The sequence below is a fragment of the Alexandromys fortis genome, unplaced genomic scaffold (genome assembly GCF_014885135.2).
Source record: "Alexandromys fortis isolate MF-2015 unplaced genomic scaffold, M_Fortis_MF-2015_v1.1 scaffold_32, whole genome shotgun sequence".
NCBI classification, from domain to species: domain Eukaryota; kingdom Metazoa; phylum Chordata; class Mammalia; order Rodentia; family Cricetidae; genus Alexandromys; species Alexandromys fortis.
In genome coordinates, this window is record NW_026067938.1 from 12,241,495 (window position 1) to 12,262,552 (window position 21,058).

Here is a 21,058-nt window from a genome sequence, read left to right on the forward strand (position 1 = left end):
TCAATACTTATCTAAGCAGAGATTCAGAAGTTGTGAATCCTGTCACTCTTAGTGCTGGCTCTAATTATAGTTCAGTTGTTTACAAGGATCTCAGTTTTATTCTAAATGGAAGTCCCTGGAACTCATCATGTTTTACCTCTTATTATTAGTATCTGCAGAGAACAGAGACTTAGGAAATGTGTGAATTGGAAACTAACACTACCAGCTGCCTAACCCTTAGCTTGTCCTTTACTTCTAATGGTAAGAATAATGCTATATTGCAGCATACTTAAATATTAGATCAGAAACCATGATTGATGATCATCCATAACATTTCAAGAGCATGCTCATTTGAACATTTTGAGTATGTAAAGAGCTCTGAATAAAAGGCTTAGAAAAACATCGCTAATTACAACTGATGTTCTTACTGACCACCGTAGTATGAGATAAATGAGATGAAAAATTCATACTAATCTTTCTGTGCATCTGGTGATTCATTAAAATGCATATTCAAAAATATGAGATATAAATACAGTTATTTGTATTTTTATCTCACCATCAGAGACATTTTTCCTTTAGTTTTCTTTTTCTTTTCATCATTCCCAAGAGGAATGATGTTCTCTTTGAGCTTCATTACTTTAGAAACTTCTATGTTAAAAATAAGTTGAATATCACTAGATGTTATGATTTTTTTTCTCAGTTAAAGCGCACTATTGCCAAAACAAAAGGGGAAATGAGGTGCAATATTTATTGCTTGTTCAAATTAACCCAAAACATAGTGAGTTAAAAGAGTACGTTTATCATCTCATACTTTTTCTGGGACAGGAATCCGGGTAAAGATTTCTGGATCACTTGTTTTATAACAACTAACAAGGCTACAGTGTAGGTGCCATCTCAGAGTCAGGCATGGGTGGTAAAGGCACTCCCAGTCTTTCTCAATGGTTGTTGATTCCATCCAGTTTCGCATGGGCATTATGCAGCTGTTTCCTCTTAACTGAAACGTCCCCTCCTGGAGGAAAACTCATTAAGAACCACAGACTAACCTGAAAAGGTTCAGAGAGCTTGACTTTTGGTCTTGAAACTCTTGAGTAACTTGCACTTCTTTAAACAACCCCTCACCCATTCTTCTACAAACAACTTCAATAAACTCACCAGCTCACTATGCTATACTAGGGTAGCATTGTTTCTCTGGTCCTTCATTGAAGTCCTATGTGGGATGAGCAGTCATTCTACCTAGGAAAAGTCACACAATAAAGATTTATTAGGTTTAAGGCTGCTGGTTGCATCTGACTATTGCCCAGTCATTGTTGCTCAGTTCTTGGTCACTGAAGCTCTTTTTTATGATAGTTTGTTTTGTGAAAGCATGTAATCCAAGAAACCAATAGTTTTACAATGAAATAGAAGAGATAATCTTTGTAAATTAATCATCTAGTGACACCCTGTGACATTTGTCTTGGAAGTGTTTGTGCCAGCTGGTGAAATGGCTCTAATGTGCTTATGGCACAGGCATGAGGACCTGAGTTTGGATATTTGGTACTCGTGTAAAAGAACAAGGCAAATAGTGGCTTGAGTCCAGCATGAGAGGTAGATGGGAAGATCTATAGGGCTTGCTTTCGCAATAATGGAGCTGATAGAGTGAACAGTGTTCAGTGTTAGACCTCGTGTTACAAAGTGTCATGGAGAAGTGCTTGAAAAAACACCTGGTTTCCATGACTACACACATAGGTGAAAGTACCCATATGAACAACACAGACAAAGCTTTTGTTATGTCTTTTCAATGCCTGGATTTCCTCAGTGCTTTATATATAGGCCATATTTCCTTATTTCTTTCAAGGTATGACTATCTATCTATCTATCTATCTATCTATCTTCATATATATATACACATAATGTATGTATATATATGTATATTTATATAAAAGCATCACCATAATGTGGAAACCCTGAAAGTCAGACTCAAGTTACTCCTGTCCAAGCTGTTGATACTGCAGCTGTTTTTGTGTTTAAAGACAGTTTTGAACTAATTTTGAAATGTCTATATTTCTTGTCATGGATGTTAATGATAGTCTCTGCTCAATGTTTTAAGGGGAGGTGGAAGGAGAAGCTAATGATAAGACAGATTTTCTTAAAGTCCCAGAAATAGTGGTATGTTAATCTCAACAAAGTAGAGTCTGTTTGCATGACAGCATTCTATCAACTTTCATATGGCAATGAGTAGCTTTACCTTCCTCTTCACTTCCTTGTTTAGGATTTCAGAGTAACTGTAGGAGAGTATGCTCCCTTGTCTCTTGGGAACATGTGTGTATGGTCATCTAGGTTCTTAAGAACACGTTGTTTTTAAAATCTATCAACAAAATCCTTTCTTCCCACATCTTCCTTTGCACTTTCTTTTTTCATTGTCTGTTATAGCAATAGCCGCTATGTATTTCATCTACAACGCTAAACAATTGCATGTAATTGTCTTAAAAATGTTTGTAGGAAAAAGGTTGAAATGAATGAGCTCTGAGTGGGGATACATAAAGACAAAGCTTGTGGGTGGGCTTTCTAAGGACCTGCCAGACAGATGTGTAATGAATTTCATTTGTATTTTAATAAATGAAGCTTTCCTGAAGACCAGAGAGTAAAACAGCCCCACTAGTCAGCCTTACAGACCAGGCAGTGGTGGCACATACCTTTAATCCCAGTAGCCACACTAGTTTGCCATAGAGGCGGGACAGTGGTGGTTCACACCTTTAATCCCAGCCCTAGAGAAATATAAGACAGGAGGAGACAGCTCTCAGCTCAGTCTCATTCTGAGGATTTGTGGAGGCAGGATCGCCATTTAGATCTGGGATAGAGTAAGAGCCAGTGGCTGTCTGCTTTCTATTCTTCCGGTTGAACCAATATCTGTCTCTGGGTTTTTATTATTTATGCGCCACAGATGAAATAAGTAAAATTGTCTTAAAATAAGGATTTGACAACATCAACTGTTAAGATCCCAAGTGGTTCCTCAGCCTGTTGGTGTTTACAGAAGTTGGTGTTGGTTAACTTTATAGTATAGTATGGACTGGGCAAAGAGGATAGAAATTCTTTTATGTGAATTCTACAAAACTGTTTGATTTTTGTCATTTTCTTGAGGAAAACGCTTAAAAGATACATTTTAGGCTTTCAAATAATTTATAAAGAATTTTAAAATGTTGTGTGTACAGGTTTTTTTTTTCTTGGAATTTTCACTTTGTGTGTCTTGAGGGGCACAGTCCTTGAAAATATTGTTTCATCTTTGACAATTACGTGTTGGTGCATTGATTTCAAGTAAAGTTGTTTCTAGCACTGAGTTCTGCAAACCTCTGACACTAAAGAATATTTTATGTCCCTCGTGTTTTTATGTTGTTTGTTTATATTTAGCTGAAATCATTTTATTTTTGTTTGCAAATATAGCAAAAGTATGACAAAAAGTAATTCATCTTACTTTTTGCTTGGTATCAATATTTTTTAGGTAAAAATCTCCTTTAGTTGATTATATGAATTAGTTTTCAAGAATCATTTTAATCATTTTTTTAAATTCATGATAGGTTGTAGAGCATTATGAATCTCCAGGCAGAGAGAAATGCTGTTGTTGTTACTTATTTTACATGCTTCTTAAAGCTGTAATGGAAGAAACACATGCAGTTTTTCTGAGATCTAGAAACATCTTAAATTGTACCCTGCTTTTTTTTTTAAACAGGAATACACAATTTGAATACACAAACTATTCCCTCCACAAATAAAGTGAAAGGAATCATTTTTAAAAAAAGAGGAAAAAACAATTGTTCAAATTCGATTTCTATGACAAATGATTTGGGCCAGAGTGTTGTTAAAATGATGGGGAAAACATCTAGTCAAATACGCAACATCGACATAAAAGCTCAAATAAGCATTAGCAAATAAAATCTACCAGTATATCAAGAAAATACAAATCACCATGTTGTAATTTTCTAGGAACATAAAATTGGATCAATAATAGAATCTTTAAAAAAAAACCCCATAGTCATTTTAGTATCTGAGGATTCTAAACTCTGAGTAAATTTTAATATCTTAGAAATCACCTCATAATGTTTCTGATCACCACTTCCCATGGATGTTCGGAACTGAATGCCAATTGAATTATAATTCTATGTAAAGGTAAGTGCTTCTTTTAAGGTTATAGAGAAGAAAGTCATGCAGCATTTGTACCCACTTCTACTAACTTGAGTGGTTTTGTTTTCTGTAATTCCATTGTCCGGTTTACAAACCTACTGTTTCAAGCCAAATAAGTTGCTTCAGTTTCCTCCATGGAATACCTGAATGCGCAGATGTCATAACTATCCTCTAATTAAATAACTACTACATGACTTACACTCAACAGCTATTAAATAGTAGGTCCTGTTCCAGGCAGACATTACTGTATTAATGAGTGTATAAAACAACACTAACTAAATTTTTAGAATGTTGTGATGTGTTGATCTATGCTTCTGCCCCTTCTCCTGCTCCCTCTCCCTTTCCCGTTCCCCATCCACTCCTCAGAGGGGTCAAGATCTTCCTTGGGGAGACAACAAGGTCTGGCTTACCAGCTCGAGGCAGGACCACGCCCCTCGGCCATATCAAGACCAAGAAAGGTATCCCACCATAGGGAATAGGGTCCAAAAAGCCAGTTCATACACCTAGGATAGGTCCTGGTGCTGCTCCCAGCCTCCACTCCACAACAGATCAAATCACATAATTGTTGTTCACATTCAAAGGATCTAGTTTGGTCCCATACAGGTTCCCCAGCTGTCAGTCAATAGTCCATGAGGTTCCAATAGCTTGGGTCAGCTGTGTCTGTGATATTCCCCATCATGCTCTTGACCCCCTGAGGCAAAGACTTCTAATGAGGGACTATTTAATCAGGGTCTTTCAGCAAGGTTATCACAGGTAAGGGAATTTCCACCAGGATAACAGTACATTCAAATGCCCTGTGGTGCAAAAAATAGAAAAGGAATTTAGATTTTCTAAAATATCTGAATATCTGGAGTATGTGTAGCTGTTTTTGAGAGAATTTTGATATGCCCTTCCGTACTATTACATCAATTTATGAATTGTATAGATCTAACCAAGGATTTGCCGCCACTTTACAACCTTTCTCATTAATTTAATTTTAATTGGACAAGGATAGTTGTCAGATGGTTCATATAGTAGGGAGAGTTCACTTGAAAAATGAATAAAATATAAAAAGTAGGTTACTGTTGTATAACAAAATCTTCAGACTTAAGGCCCAGAACATTCCTGCTTTATGAACTAAATAATAGCAAGAATAAGCTAGAGGTTGAGATGTTTCTGTCGATAAAATTGATGTTACTTCATACTGCTCTGTGAGGCTTGTTTTTTTTTCTAACAAATCAGAATCAGCAGCTAATTTGAGCTTGTCAATGCAGTAGTGTCTGCTGTAGTTCATTGATTCCTCAGATAAGAGTTAAAAATGTTTACATTTTCATGGACAAACATTTTGTATTTTGAAGTTATAAGAAAAGATTTTGTATAAAGTCGGCATTTTTAGTTTTGTACAAATGTAGAAAGAATATTAGCTATAGTTTCACGCTATCATCAGATGCTTTTAAAACAGAAAACATAAAGACGAGTACATTATTTAAGATATTTACAAGGGTATAAATTTTGGAATTATTTATCTAGCTCACAAAAATTTTGTGAAGCCATAGAACCACTGCGAAATATAACACAGAGTTAAAATGTAATCATTTTCTACTGCGAGTGTTGCCTTGAGGGTTAGAAAATGCATTCACTCTAATTATTATCCTGGCTGCTTCACTGAGAAGTTGCAACATTGTTTGTTTGTCAAGCAGTTTGAAAAGCTAGAACAGGCTATTAGGGCTAATATGGACACGGCAGGTAGAGAGATTATTCTTACCTGCTGTTTCGTTATTTGGTAAAGCCACCGTGGTGATGGTCTTCTTATCCTTTCATTAGTAACGAATTGCCATCATAAGATCTGCAGTCTACTTAAAAATAAAATCCCCACAAAATCACAGCAGTGGTAGCAAATTCATTTCGGGAACACACCATCTAGTCACTGCTGTGGGCAATATTTGTAAAATGATCTGAGAAATGAGGAAGATGTTCTATATTAGACAAATGAGTATCATATACATCTAAAAATACCTTCAGTGCTTCCTTAGCTTCTCTATGTGTGTAATTTCCTAGGGGTGATTTTGATGTACTCTTCAGTTGAATATTTTATTTCTCACTATTTCCTTTTCTTTCCACTTTCATATGTCCCCACATAAAGAGCAAATAGTAAGATTGGAATTTTAATGGTTTCATTTGGAATAATTAATAGAGTAACATGTAAGTTATCTCATTTATGACTTGGGTATAGGACGAATGTGCAAAATCTCATGTATAAGACACCGATGGGAGGTGATGGGACAGGTCTGCTTATTCCTGTTATTTATTGGCGATATTTCAGTGGCCTTTAAATGTACATTTCAGTAACTGAAGAAGCAAGTTGGAAAGTTGAACTTGGAGTTAGACCAGAAATATGTAGAGATTCTTTGGTGGTGGGTTCAAGAAGAGGAATAAGAATGTATGTGACAGTTTTAATTTGTATTTTTATACTAGGTTTATTTCAGTGTACCACAGAGAAGAAAAAGATGAACTGTAGATGTTAAAATCAGGTTACTCAGAACAATGACAAATACTTGAGACCCAAGAAGGCAAGAACAGGATAATTGGTTATATTAAAGATGTTTAATTTTTCTATTTTTAAAACATGCATATAATGAAAGTTTTGATCAAATTCATCACATTTCCTTTCTCTAACCCCTCCATTCGTTCTCCATACTTTTCACTCCCAAACTTACATACATAATGGCTTTTATTTAATTATCTTTATTTTAGTGAATTTTAGTTCTGTTTTATTATGGGAATGTGTCTCCGTATACCAAACAGCGAGTTTCATTATGACATTTTCCTACATGGATAGTCTTTACTTTGTATGAGCAAATACATCTTTATTTATTATCCGTCTTTATCCCATTACTTCCTACTGTTTTATTTGTAAAAGAAAATATATTCTGATATATAAAATACAACAGTTCTAGATGTTGAATGAGTCCAACATGATGTTGTAATCCATAATACATTGTGTGATATTCAAATAGGTTGAACATGTTCTTCTCAGTAATTACTTATGTGTGGAGACATTTTTCACTTACCCTCCTGTCCATCAGTCTGAAATGTACCATACATTCTTGTTATTTGTGCTCACCCTATAATGCAATAGCGCATACAAACTTCCTACTGCTGTCTGAGTCCTATTTAGTACTCATTGATTAATCATTTCAATCCTTCCTCACAAATTCGATCTTTATCTTCTGGTAAATCCCCATTGTATGCTTATCTTCTAGAAATGTTTGTAGCTCATAGGGTGCTTGCATTCCTGTATCTGGGTTATTTTATTTATCATAATAAACTCAAGTTCCATCCACGTTGTTGTCAATGATAACATGTTATTCTTTTTATGGCTCAAGGATTCCTTTGTGTATATGTCCACATTTTCTTTCTTCGTTAATCAATAAATGCACCCTTAAATACTTTTAATTTAACTATTTTTGAGTGTATGGTGTTGTGCATGAGGGAGGTTGTGGGTACTCATGTAGAGATCAGAGGATACCCCTGGATGTTGGTCCTTACCGTCTGCCTTTTTAAGATAAGGTCTTTTACTAACTGCTATATATGAAAGACTAGCTGGCCGGAGAGTCAATTATTCCCCTTCATCTGCCTCTCATGCTGTGAGTTTACTCACATAACTGATACTTATCTAGTGCATTTAGCTTCTTCCTGGGTTCTGAGGATTGAGCTAGCTGGTCATTTGTGTTCTATAAGCAACTTCCTCCTAGATCATCTCATAACTCATCTGCTTTTACTTTTACTATTATACACACACACACACACAAACACACACACACACACGCACGCACACACACATATATATGGGGAACAATGCCTCTTTGATTATTTATATATCTATGCACATATCTATCTATCTATCTATCTATCTATCTATCTATCTATCTATCTATCTATTTTCTTTGGATATATACCTAGGACTGCCTTAATTCACAATCCCAATCTTTATTAGTCAGCTAATTCATGACCAATGAATTATCCATGAAGAGCAACTTGAAGAAAAAAATCATTTTAGCTCACTGTTTGAAAAGGTTTTGTGATGCTATTCCTGGGAAGACATGAACAAATATGAATTTCTACAGTGGAATGTTATCCAGCTGTTAAGAAAAAATGAAATTACTAAATTTGCGAGAATAGAAGGAATTAGAAACCATTATTCGGAATGAGGAAACCCAGCCCTGGAAAGACCAACATTGCTCCTTAAAAGTAAAAGTTAGGTTTTAAGCTTAGGATATGAGTGTTATAGCCACAAACGTTAGGTGGTGAATACGCGACCAGGTGGGTTGAAGTGATTGTTTAAACAAGGGGAAGAGATTGCAGTGTTCTCAAGGGATAAGGTGGAAATTCGTGCAGGCCAGTTAAATGGTGTGTGGGATGGGAGTACAGAGTAGACAAGCGATTACGGGGAGGGAGAGGTAACTAACAGGAAGTGCCATTCCAAATGGATCCTTTTGGCCTAATAGGCATGTGGTTGGGGGATCATTTCCCCCATTATATAGTAACTCTATTTAACCTCCTTTTACATATATACAAGTTGTAGAAAGCTTCTACAGTCGTAGGCCTCCAGGTGGCATTTGGAAAGGCGAGTGGATCACTCAAACCTTATCAGAGAAATATCTTACAGTAGATGAGAACTAACACATAGACCCACACTAGAAGATGAGTGGAGGGTGAGCTGCCTTGGAACACTCAGACCCAAATAAATGTCTTCTTCACACTCTTCTCTCAAGGCTCAGGGATCTATGTGGAGGAGGGGTAGAAAGGTGTTTGTGGAGCTTAAGGAAAGAACATTTTTCTTATACAACAAGGTTGATGCATTTATCAGCTTTCAGATGCTGTGACAGCACTACCCAAGATCTGCAACTCAAGAACAAAAATCTCAGAATGTGTTGGAGGAAGTCTTACAGCCATAGTTTTCCCACCAACTGGGGCGTGGCCTCTTAGATTATATAGGCTGATGTAGAGCTTGGGTCCAGTCTCCTTTCTGATGGCTCTTTCTGGTTGCTGGATTCAGTTTATGTTCTCCATTCAAGCAGAGGATTCTGATTTGTGAGTTTACCCCTAAATAAATAACCATCTATTTCTCAATTCTGAGCTAGTGTAGGATTTCTTTTAAGTGTCCTTCTGCAGAAATGGAGAAAGGAAAGTGAGCACAAAGTCTCACACCTAGCCAAGAAGCTATTCATAATTTATGTATTAGTCTTTAACTAAAGGCAAAGGAATATAAGGCCAAATTCATATTTTCATTTTGCTGAAATACTGTCATTACTCATCACATGTTCTGCCGCGCATCGCGGCCCCGGTCTGCGCTCTATGCGCTAGAACCCAGTTCACGAGCTTTGGGCGAGGGGCTGGAGGTTGAGAATACACACGCAGAGACAGACCGACACACAGACCTTTAAACACTGATACCAAAAAGCCATCCTTTAATAGCATCTTGGAGGCTTAAATACCCTGCAGTCAATGGCCAACAGGTGAAAATCCCATCCTCTGATCCCCTAGGCAAAGCACAGCTTTTAGTCACTTCACCTAGAAGGCTCTAGACAGGGAAGAGCAGCTGAAGGCCAGGACTTGAGTAATCCCAACAAGGTTCAGTTACTCTCCTCATTTCATTAGTTAAAATAGTCAAAGTATAATCAAAGAAGCAGAATCCTATTGACAGATATAAGGAACTTATGAGAATTTGACTTATACACTTGTGGGTGTTAGTTGAAGCTTATATAAATTGCTCTGTTGTCTTTCTTGTGTTTGGTGTTGAAGCTCAGAACTCATTGAACCAGACAGAGGGAGATGAAACTAAACAGTCAGCTACATAATAATAACTACAAGCTGGATCACATAAAAACAAACTGAACTTAGAAAATAGAGAAAGTTAAAAGCCAAGAGGCAAATAGTAGGTGGGATAATTTAAGAAGAGATGGCAAGAAACAAGCCAAGCTAAGGCCGGGCATTCATAAGTAAGAAAACGTCTGTGTGATTATTTGGGAGCTGGGTGGTGGACCCCCAAAGATCAAAAAGTTAATGGCAAAAAAGTTAAAAATAGCCAACAACATTAATATGTTAGTTTACCAGTTGTCTTCTTCCTCTGCATATGCCTGTTTATATTCTTTACTCATTTTGTTAGGTAATTCTTTGTTTACTGTTTTGAAGAAGATACTCATGCATACATCATTATTTTCAATCTTTTGTTGATAACTGTTAGGAATTTGTTTTTTGTGATATTATCAGTGCACTATTTAGGACTGTAATTCTCAACATTCCTAAGGCTGTGACCTTTTAATACACAATACTGCATGTTGTAGTTGACCCCAACCCTAGAATTATAACCTGAAGACAATTCCAGCTGTGTTGATAAGTTTTCCATTGTTATTTATCAGTTTGCTATCTTCACAATTATAAGTCAAAGATTGTTTATCTTCTATTGTGTCCCTTTTTGAAGTGAGTTTTACCATCATTTGAAATGGCCCATTATTTTATTTTAGGAAATTAGAATTTTCTGTTTAAACATCAGGATTTTACAAAACATTCTTCATTATTATAATAATGTATTTATTATGAGAACCAATTCAGTAACCCTTATCTTGTTGTTTTCTCATGAAAGTGGTTCAAATTAAGACATCTATTAAAGTTTGTGTTCGGTCCTATAATTAGAAACAGGATGGAACAGATGGCTTCCTATTTAAAATTCTGATTTATGAAGGAAACTACACGTACTGAAGGACCTTAGCTGTAACATTTCAGCACTTTTAGATATTAAAAATATATTGCATTTTATAGTCTTGGTACCAGCTTCTGTCAAAAGAAAATGATTAATTGGAGAAAGTTTAACAATTTTGTAAAGTTTTTTCATGCTGGAGTCACCAAAATAAACTATTGAAAAAGACCATGAAGAGTTATCAAATCCCTCGAGGTAAAATGAGAGACATAACAATCGTCCCTCGAAGTTTAAACAAAGTCGCAGCGACATTAACTGTACCAGCAAGTTCCGCAATCTGGTTGACCTCAATTTGGTTTGCCATATATTCAAGTGAACTAGAGGTTAGTTATATTAACATTAATCTAATTAATTTAGTAACCCCCAAAATTCAACACTACCACAACCGATTTTAAAAAGAAAGAAAAGCTATATAATGTTAAGTAGTTTTTCCAAGGTTATGTACCAGGAAGCAAGAGGCATAAAGCACAGGTGCTTGAAGTTAATGGAAAGTCCTAGGTACAGTTGTGATTTACTCTGTTTGCCCATGGTGGGATACCAATTTGTAAAGGGTCAGTTGCTAGGTTCTGGTATGAACTGAGAATTGCATTGGCACGTGTCTCATTGAATGGGCAGATGCTCACAGTGAATAATTTTGACAAATATCCATTGTATAGAGGGCGTGCGAAGGGTGGTCAATGCGACAATACACAGAATGGGGAATCAAGCTTTGACTCAGACCTGGGCCAGTGAGTGCCAGGCTCATGTTGCCAAACATGCGATTAGTTTTCTTATCAGAAAGAATGCAACACATTTTCACATTGTCCTTCCTTTTCAAAAACACCTTGGCAAGTTTGCCCATTATATAGTTCACAATATTCTGTAAATGTGTTCGGATTTTAGAAACAACACATGATTACCCAAATGTTTGAGAAAAGAAAGAAGCATAACCAATTATTTAATTATATCAGAAAGCCAGTTTTAGGCTCAAGACTTCCCCTTCTAAATTAAGATAATCCTAAAATGTATTTTATAGTCTTTTTGCACTATATTTCAAATAAATATGAGATTGCTAAAACTCACCGTGGAGAAATATTAACAACATAAACAAGCGCAGAGAAGAAATGCTTTCCTAGGTGTAGCAATGATGTTTTCCACTATAAACACTGTTTTATATCTCACCAATATTTATATGCTTATAATTGCAATATTTTGAAATTTGCCACATAAAAAGTTAATGGTCTTATTGTATAAGTTTGCATCATCAGCATTCCGTTTCCCTAATTGCAGTTATTAAAATTTATAAAGCTGTTAGAAAGAGCTATTTATGTAAACACCTTATCCACAGTGTTAGGCATCGAAATGATAGTGTGGCTAGGGTGGAGTGCGTTCAGCCTAATGAATCTAAGAACACTACACTCATTTTTAAAATGAGAAAGAAAATACACAACCCTTTCCCAAGCTTGGGCACGCGGAAGCAAGAGACAGGAAGAAGGGTCCTTGGAGTTGGTGAAAAGACCTCATTTCAGTTTGGGTCTCCGTTCTTACTTTAGAATGAAATATCACACAGTGATTGGCTGATGCTAACCTACATTCTTTATTTTGTCGTCAAATAACATCACAAATGATGTTTGATAAATTTGTGGGCATGTTTTCTCTCTATATTGAGCTTAAAGATCTTTTTAAAATTTTGATAATGATAACTGTTTCATATATTAGCTTTTAAAGTGATTTTTAGTCAGATTAAACCATTCTAAAGTCTTAATTGGTCATCTTTTCTGTACGATAATTTTGATTTCTATCTGTAGGCTCTGGACTTTGGCATTGGTTTATTTTCAATGTAAGATTCTGGACATAGGGAGTAGTTATGCGAAGAACGGTATCAGAGGGGACCTAAAATTCCTTGAACTCTCACATAGAGTCCAGGTTGTCAGGGAGCAGCAGGCACAAGCTATATGGACTCAGGTATTTTTTCTCTTAGCATTTGTATATCTTTGACTTTTTGTATAAGTTTTCTCATAGGGTGCTCCAGTGACTGTCCAGCTGTGTGACATTTCATAATTTCGTTTATATTATACATTTAATGAGACAGTATTTTTCTGGTTTTCTTAAGTAATTTGTGCATGGTATTGATTGGCCTATTGGGAATTCATATAGGTGTACACATATAGTGTGTACCTTACTTTATTCAATGGTGATGATTGCATGTGTTCTAAGCTAACAATCTGATTATACTTTTTAAAAAGTAAATGCAGTTCTAGGACTGTTACACAGAGAAACCCTTTCTTGAAAAACCAAACCAAGAAAAGAGAAGAAAGAAAGGAAGGCAAACAGAAAAGAAGAAAAGAAAGAAAGAAACAAAGAAAGGAAGAAAGAAAAAGAGAAAGAGAAAAAGAAAAGAAAATTATAGACAAATAAGTTTCTGAATGCTGGGTTCGAGATGTATGTTGTCTTCACAAACCTGTCAGAAGTGTGCCTTTGTTTCCATATAAGTGAGTACAAGGTTGAACTGAGACAGGTCAGTACGGCAGTGTGGTGAGAAGTGGGCAGCCATTGTTCCACACAGACACACAGAACACACTCAGGTCAGCTAAAATATTTCATTGAGTATTAAGTATGATATTTATCAGACTGAACAAAAATTATTTTTAAGTAACAACCAAAGCTGGAACAACCATTATCAGAGTCTCATTTATAAATAAAAGGTCAGAAAAGCATATTAAATGGAAGGGAATTCATGCAATGAATTGGCTTGGTCATAAATTAATGATTATAAAGACAGAAACATAAAAAATTCCTTGATGTACATTGTTGAATACACAGATAGCACCTCATGTCCCTGTCTAGCTTGGAGAACAATGGGCATAAAAAGGAGTACAAAACAGACAGCGTATGATAATATAATTTAGTACTTTACTCTGTCCTCTCAGTTTGTCTGTTATGTATTTATTGTCATATATGAAGTTCTAAATATCAACTCAAGATATAAATTAACATGAATGCTAAATAGAACTCTGTTACTAGTTCATCCTTTCCTTACCAAGGACGTGTGCCTTTTATCCTAGCTCAGAATATATCAACTACCACTTGGGTTATTTTTGCATTTTTTTGTTAGCTGGCACAGTGGGGACATGGATTCATATTTACACAGAGGTTGGAAGTCAGGGGGATGGGCACAGTTTTACATCAGAGACGGTGCTCCAGCTCTTCTTTACTTCCCAATGGAATCCTCAGGTGAATGCACAGTTAGCTTTATTTTATTTTACTTTTACCAACTACTGAGTTAAAAGAATATGATATTCACAGAAATCTTGCTTTTCCATTCTTGTTTTTTGAATGTGTTTTTATATCATATCAAAGTTTTTCTTATATTTTCTTCATAATCATTCTACCAAGTCTCCACAGCTATTTCCCCCTCCATATCTATAAAACTTCTTGTATTTTTTCCCTCCAAACCAATCAACAGACAAACAGAAACACCAAGCCACAAAACAATAACAAAAGCACACGCAAAAAGAAGAGTTTGTTTGGTGTTTCCCAGCTTCCTGAGCACAGGGCCTGCCCTGGACTCTGATTTAGGAAGGAGACTCAGTGCCACCCTTTTGGAGAAAAGTGATGTCTCCCTTTCCCAGAAAACTGCAAGTGTAAATAACTTCTTGGTTAGGGGTAGGACTGGAAAATGTATCAAGGGTGAGAGTCCTTGGAGCATTCAGCTTTAAATGGGATGGCGTTATCAGACCCTTCCCTTTAGGCATCAGGGATCTATGTGGAAGAGAAGGCAGAAACATTGTAAGATCAGGGCTGATCTACATATAAACTCACAGAGACTGTGATATCAGTTTTACATTTTTGCTCACATGTATGTTAAGTGGTACTTTGTCAATTCCCCTCTTGATCTTCAAGTGCTTGTGAATTTTTGTGGTATCTCCCAGAAGCTCATGAATGATTCATTTAGATGAGAATGAATGATATATCAACATATTACCATAGAATATTAAGAGATTAAACTTAACTGTGTCATAAATAAATAAATAAATAAACTGCTTCATTCTTTCCCATTCTTACTAACTAAATCAGCTACCAAAAAAGGAAATTATTAGAAATTCATTCTTTCTGATTTTATAAGTTATGATCATCCTTTCTGTATTTCTGGTTTATTTTTTTTTCAACAAGCCACCCAGAACATCACAGTTTTTTTTCTTTTCTTTTTTTTATTTTATTTATTTATTTTTTTATTGAAAGAACAAAAAAAATTTCCGCCTCCTCCCAGCCTCCCATTTCCCTCCCCCTCCTCCCACTCCTCTCACTCCTCTCCCCCTCCCTCTCCAGTCTGAAAAGCAGTCAGGGTTCCCTGCCCTGTGGAAAGTCCAAAGTCCTCCCCCCTCCATCCTGGTCTAGGAAGGTGAACATCCAAACAGGCTAGGCTCCCACAAAGCCAGAAAATGAAGTAGGATCAAAACCCAGTGACATTGTCCTTGGCTTCTCAGCAGCCCTCATTGTCCGCCATATTCAGAGAGTCCGGTTTTATCCCATGCTTTTTCAGTCGCAGTCCAGCTGGCCTTGGTGAGCTCACAATAGATCAGCCCCACTGTCTCCGTGGGTGGGTGCACCCCTCGTGGTCCTGACTTCTTTGCTCATGTTCTCCCTCCTTCTGCTCCTCAATGGGACATTGGGAGCTCAGTCTGGTGCTCCAGTGTGGTTCTCTGTCTCTATCTCCATCCATCTCCAGATGAAGGTTCTATGGTGATATGCAAGATATTCATCAGTATGGCTATAGGATAGGGTCATTTCAGGTTCCCTATCCTCAGCTGCCCCAGGGACTAACTGGGGACATCGCCCTGGGCACCTGGGAGCCCCTCTAGGTCCAAGTCTCTTGCCAACCCTAAGATGGCTCCCTTAATTAAGATTATGTGCTTCCCTGCTCCCCTATCCAACCTTCCTTTATCCCAATCATCCTGTTTCTCCAAGTTCCCCCCATCCTCCCCTTCTCACTTTTCTCTCCCCATCTTCCCTTACCCCCCTCCTGATGTGGGAGTGTCATATCAATCTGTTGATTTCATTGGCTGAGCAATAAAGAAACTGCTTGGCTTAGCTTAGAGCATAGATGGGAGGAGGAAACAGAATAGAATTCTGGGCCGAAGAGGAAGTGAGGTCAGACTCTGCTCCCGGAGAGACTCGACAGCTCTGCTCTGGAGCAGAGACGCCATGCTTGCCATGCTACACTCTCCCAGGATGGACGAAGGCTAGAATCTTCCTGGTAAGCACACCTTGGGGTGCTTACACACATCATTAGAAATGGGCTAGTCCAGGTGCGAGAATTAGCCTGTAAGGGCTAGAGTTCATGGGCCAAGCAGTTCTTTAAATGAATACAGTTTGTGTGTTGTTATTTCGGGCATGAGCTAGCCAAGCGGCCGGGGTGTTGGGGACGCAGCCCCGCCACCGCTCCTATTTCAACACCCTCCCACCCCATCCCCAAGATCCCGATTTTTTACCTGGCAATCTTGTCTACTTCCCATAACCAGGAGGATAGCTATATGTTTTTCTTTGGGTTCACCTTCTTATTTTGCTTCTTTAGGATTTAAATTATAGACTCAATGACCTTTATTTATGGCTAGAAACCAATTATGAGTGAGTACATCATCTTACACCTGTCAGAATGGCTAAAATCAAAAGCACCGATGATAGCCTTTGCTGGAGAGGCTGTGGAGGAAGGGGTACCCTCATCCATTGCTGGTGGGAATGCAATCTTGTGCAACCACTTTGGAAAGCAGTGTGGCAGTTTCTCAGGAAATTCGAGATCAACCTACTGCTGGACCCAGCAATGCCACTCTTGGGAATATATCCAAGAGATGCCTGATCATATGACAAGGGCATTTGTTCAACTATGTTCATAGCAGCATTATTTGTAATAGCCAGAACCTGGGAACAACCTAGATGTCCTTCAATGGAAGAATGGATGAAGAAAGTGTGGAATATATTCACATTAGAGTACTACTCAGCGGTAAAAAACAATGACTTCTCGAATTTTGCATGCAAATGGATGGAAATAGAAAACACTATCCTGAGTGAGGTAACCCAGACCCAAAAAAGATGAGCATGGGATGTACTCACTCTGGTTTATTTTTCTAAAGGGATTTGCAATTGATGTTCCAACAGCACCTTTATCTCCAGTATTTGTGAATCATCTGTTGTTCTTTTTCATCGATGCTATTGTCATAATCATTTGTCTTCAGAAATGACACTTGTTATTCAAAAGTGTGTAGAAAGCTTGGGGCTAAAGATGACTCAGCGGTTAAAAATGTTCACTGCTTATGAGCTGGATTCTGAAAACCCAGGTAGGTGGTTCACAGCCTTTGTAACTCTAACTCCAGGAACTCCACCACCCACTGCTGGCCTCCTCTTGCACTGCACTCAAATAGTACACAGACATTAAGTAGACAATACATACACCCATGCATACAAAAGATAAATAAATTTAAAGAGTATCGTTACTGAAATACGTTGAAAGTTTAAATCCTTGGAGATTTTTAAATTGCAATGTCATAAAACACTTAAATTTTTCTGTACTATATTGGATATCAATTACTGTCTAGTTGGGGTTTTAGCTTTTTGTTCCCACTGCTGCTTCTTAGTTGACAGCTGGGCACTCCTGGTGGGCTGTCAGATGCAGTGCACAACCATAGATTCCTTTTTCTCAGAGCTCAAGGCTGTCACAAGCTCTGAATCTGGCACCCTGCGTGTTCCATCAGGACCAGTTGTTCAAACATATGAGCCAATTGGGAACATTCAATGTTTAAACCACTGCATGGTAGAATTAGGCATGATTCTAAACTATAACATTATGTTCCCTTTGACAGTCTCAATTTACTTAATTTGCTACTCTATCCTGTGAACTCTATCTTTTAAAATAAAAGTGTTTGGGTTATTTGAGCATAGGTAGTCCTTTGTTGAAGAATCTTTGTTTAAAAACAATGACAACAATAGCAACAACAACAATGACCACCATACAAGGTTTTTCCAAATCTCACTAATATCTTCTTTCCCAGATCTACTAGAAGTCCAAGAATTAATGTTAAGTAGATAGATTTTTATTAACAATTCTTATTTAATTCACCTACAGTCCTGTAAACCTCACTTTGATAGAATTGGGAATGTCTCTTCTCTACATGATAGGTTGACTTACAGAACTATGTATTTTTGTTTTTATAATGAATTAATTTTTATATTGCAGTTATTTTTGCATATTACACCTTAATCAAGTTGCTGGTTGCAAATAAACTATATAACAAAATTATAGATGCCCTGTTGGAGCTCTGATGAGTAATACTGCTACCTCTGGCAAAGCAGCTCAACCAAATATAATCCTGTTCCTAGTGGTATGCTCTGAGCCCTTGATAGTTTTACCTTATGAGATTGGAAAGAGGTGGCAGAGATGAATCAGTGTTTAAGGACATGTACTGTTCTTGCAAAGAACTTGAGTTCAGTTTCCAGCACACATGTTGGGCATCTCACAGGTGATCTTTCTCCCAACATCCAAACATCTTTTTCTGTAATTTTCTCTGTTTCATTTTTTGAGCCAGTAGAAGGTCTAGTGTGTCTCTTGGTGTAAGTAAGTCTCTAGTATCTTACAGTTTTGCATTTTGTGTATGTCTATTTAAATTTCTTTAACAAAATACCACAGATTGTGTGGCTTACCAAAACCAAACTCATTTGTAATTTTTTTAAGATTGTGAAACCCAAGATCAAGACACCTTTGGTTGTTCATAAAGACATGTTTATTGATGTGCTTCACATGGTGAAAATATCAGATATGCTGCCTGAGACTTTATTTATGAGGAAAAACATTTCAATTTAAGGTCTCTGACCTCATAACTTAATCACGTTCCAAGCCCCAACCTCCAAATAACATTGCCTTTGTGTTGATTGTCACATGTGAATTTTTAATACTATAAATACAAATGAATATAAGTATCCACTCATAGTTTATATTGTTTATCATGAGAACACCAAAATATTTTTCTATGTATTCATCTCAATATATGTCAATGTGTTGGGCTTTTAAACCTCATGCTGTTTTCATCTTGTTAATCATTTTAAATTCTAACACTTTTTATTCAATTTATTGGCTCTCATACACTGAATATAAAGACAGCAAACTCTTAGGCCTTTTGTTCTTAATCAGAACATGAAAAAGTTTTATATTATTCAGATACAGAGCTAATATTTTCATTATTACTTCAATATGGATGTCTTCTAAGAACTTTGATATGTACAGAATTACATGTGTCATATGATGAATATATTGATCAAGAATAAAATTTTACTAAACCTTCTGCAGGAATTTGATCTCCAATTACAATGTATATGAATTAGATTTATAAATACTATAGGGAAGAATCAAATTGACTTTAAGCAATTTAGCTTCTTCATTTGATTTTGACTTTGTACTTAAGTCACCTGTCAATCTTAATATGTGACCGTAAGTTCAAATTGGTAATACTTCTTAACATATCCCCCGAAACTTGATTAATTTACCAATGTATCTCCATCTGTGTGAGGCTTTTTAACATGTGTTTTCTGTAATGAATGCTTATTTGTATGGATGTAAAATTTACCAGATGAACAAATTTGTGGAAGTTGTCTTTCATAGTCATACATTTTGGTAGCCTTGACTGATTTTAGCCTTTGTCTAGAAGTCCCCAAAATATGTGCTTTGTCTGAGGACTGCTCTTAATTTGAAATTGGAAAATGCTTGCCAATTGAGGTGACTATGTCACTGTTCAAGATGTGAAGTTACTTTATTGTGGTGTTTACATTTTTATGAGTTGAATCATGAAAATTTTTTTTACCAGGTTTTATACTTAATTGCATAGACTAGTTCAGTAGAAGCTTCTTCAGTTCAGTCTAAATACAATTCCACACATTTAAATATTTCCAGTTATCTTTGGTCTCTTATCCAGATGTCTGCATTGCAATTTATTGTCAAAATTGTGGGCTTTCTTTTTAACCTAGAGAAGATCCCTTACCTTAATTTTCCCAAATTCATCATCTTTCATAGTCTAAAACACCATGCTCTAGAGATTGTCTGAGAGCTTCATCTTGGTATTTTATTCATCCCATTATCCTTAGTGTTTTGTGCAAATTGTAAATTTGATATAAAACTTTCAAAAATATTGCCCACTTAACCATATGACAACTTTAATAACAATATATTTATGCCTGATCAGTGACCTTTTACCTGTGAATTAATCAATCTCCAGTGTCACATGAGCTAGACAGCACCCTCAGCAAGTTTCATTAAACTGATTCTAGTGTTGAAATAATAACAATGTATCTAACTCTCATGCCAAAGGCAACTAAACATGACAATATTTTTCATGTTAGTTTTAATAAAAATGACCAAGGTGCTGCCATGTTTAAATTACAAACCTTTAAAATGTATATATTTTAATGCTGTTGTGGATTGTTTGGGATGCGCTTTATTTCTGTCAATGTGTAATTAACATCATAATATGTGTTTTATTGACATGAAGCTGATAATGAAGTTGTCATCCTTTTCTGTTTGATTTACTGAGGGAAATGAACTTCTGGAGTAGTAGAAGCTTTTTCTTTTTTCCATCTAGATGACTCAACATCGGATTCAATTCATATTATCTATGTCACTATTGGTGGGAACAGATGGTAATACAAATTCAGCTGATTCTCATTGTATGAATGAGACACTTTGTATGCTAAGTGAGGGAGAACACAGGACACACCTGGGCCTGCCATTCAGGAATTTGCAGTTTAAGAGAAAAGAGATCTTTTAAAGATGTTTTGAAGAAAGCAAGATGCTTAATATAAGTTCATTTAAAATGATAGATAATGTGACTGTATTGCTAAAGTTGGGGAGAATTGAAAAAATAAATATATAAGGTGAATTTTTGAAAATATATAAAATATTCCACAAGGTGATATGGGAGAATAAACTAGCCGTATTGGAGGAAGAAAACATTTCATTATCACAGATTACATTAGTTACTATTTCTGTAACAAAATGAATGCTGTTAGTCATTAAGACTTTGTGGGCTTCCAGCAATGTGCTATATAAACTGTATCTCCAGGCAGTATAGTTAAAAACTACAAGAAAAGAAAGAGATTAGGATTCTGAACCTTGTGTAGAAAGTCCCTTTGAAAATACCTTATTACTCGGTAATTAATACATTT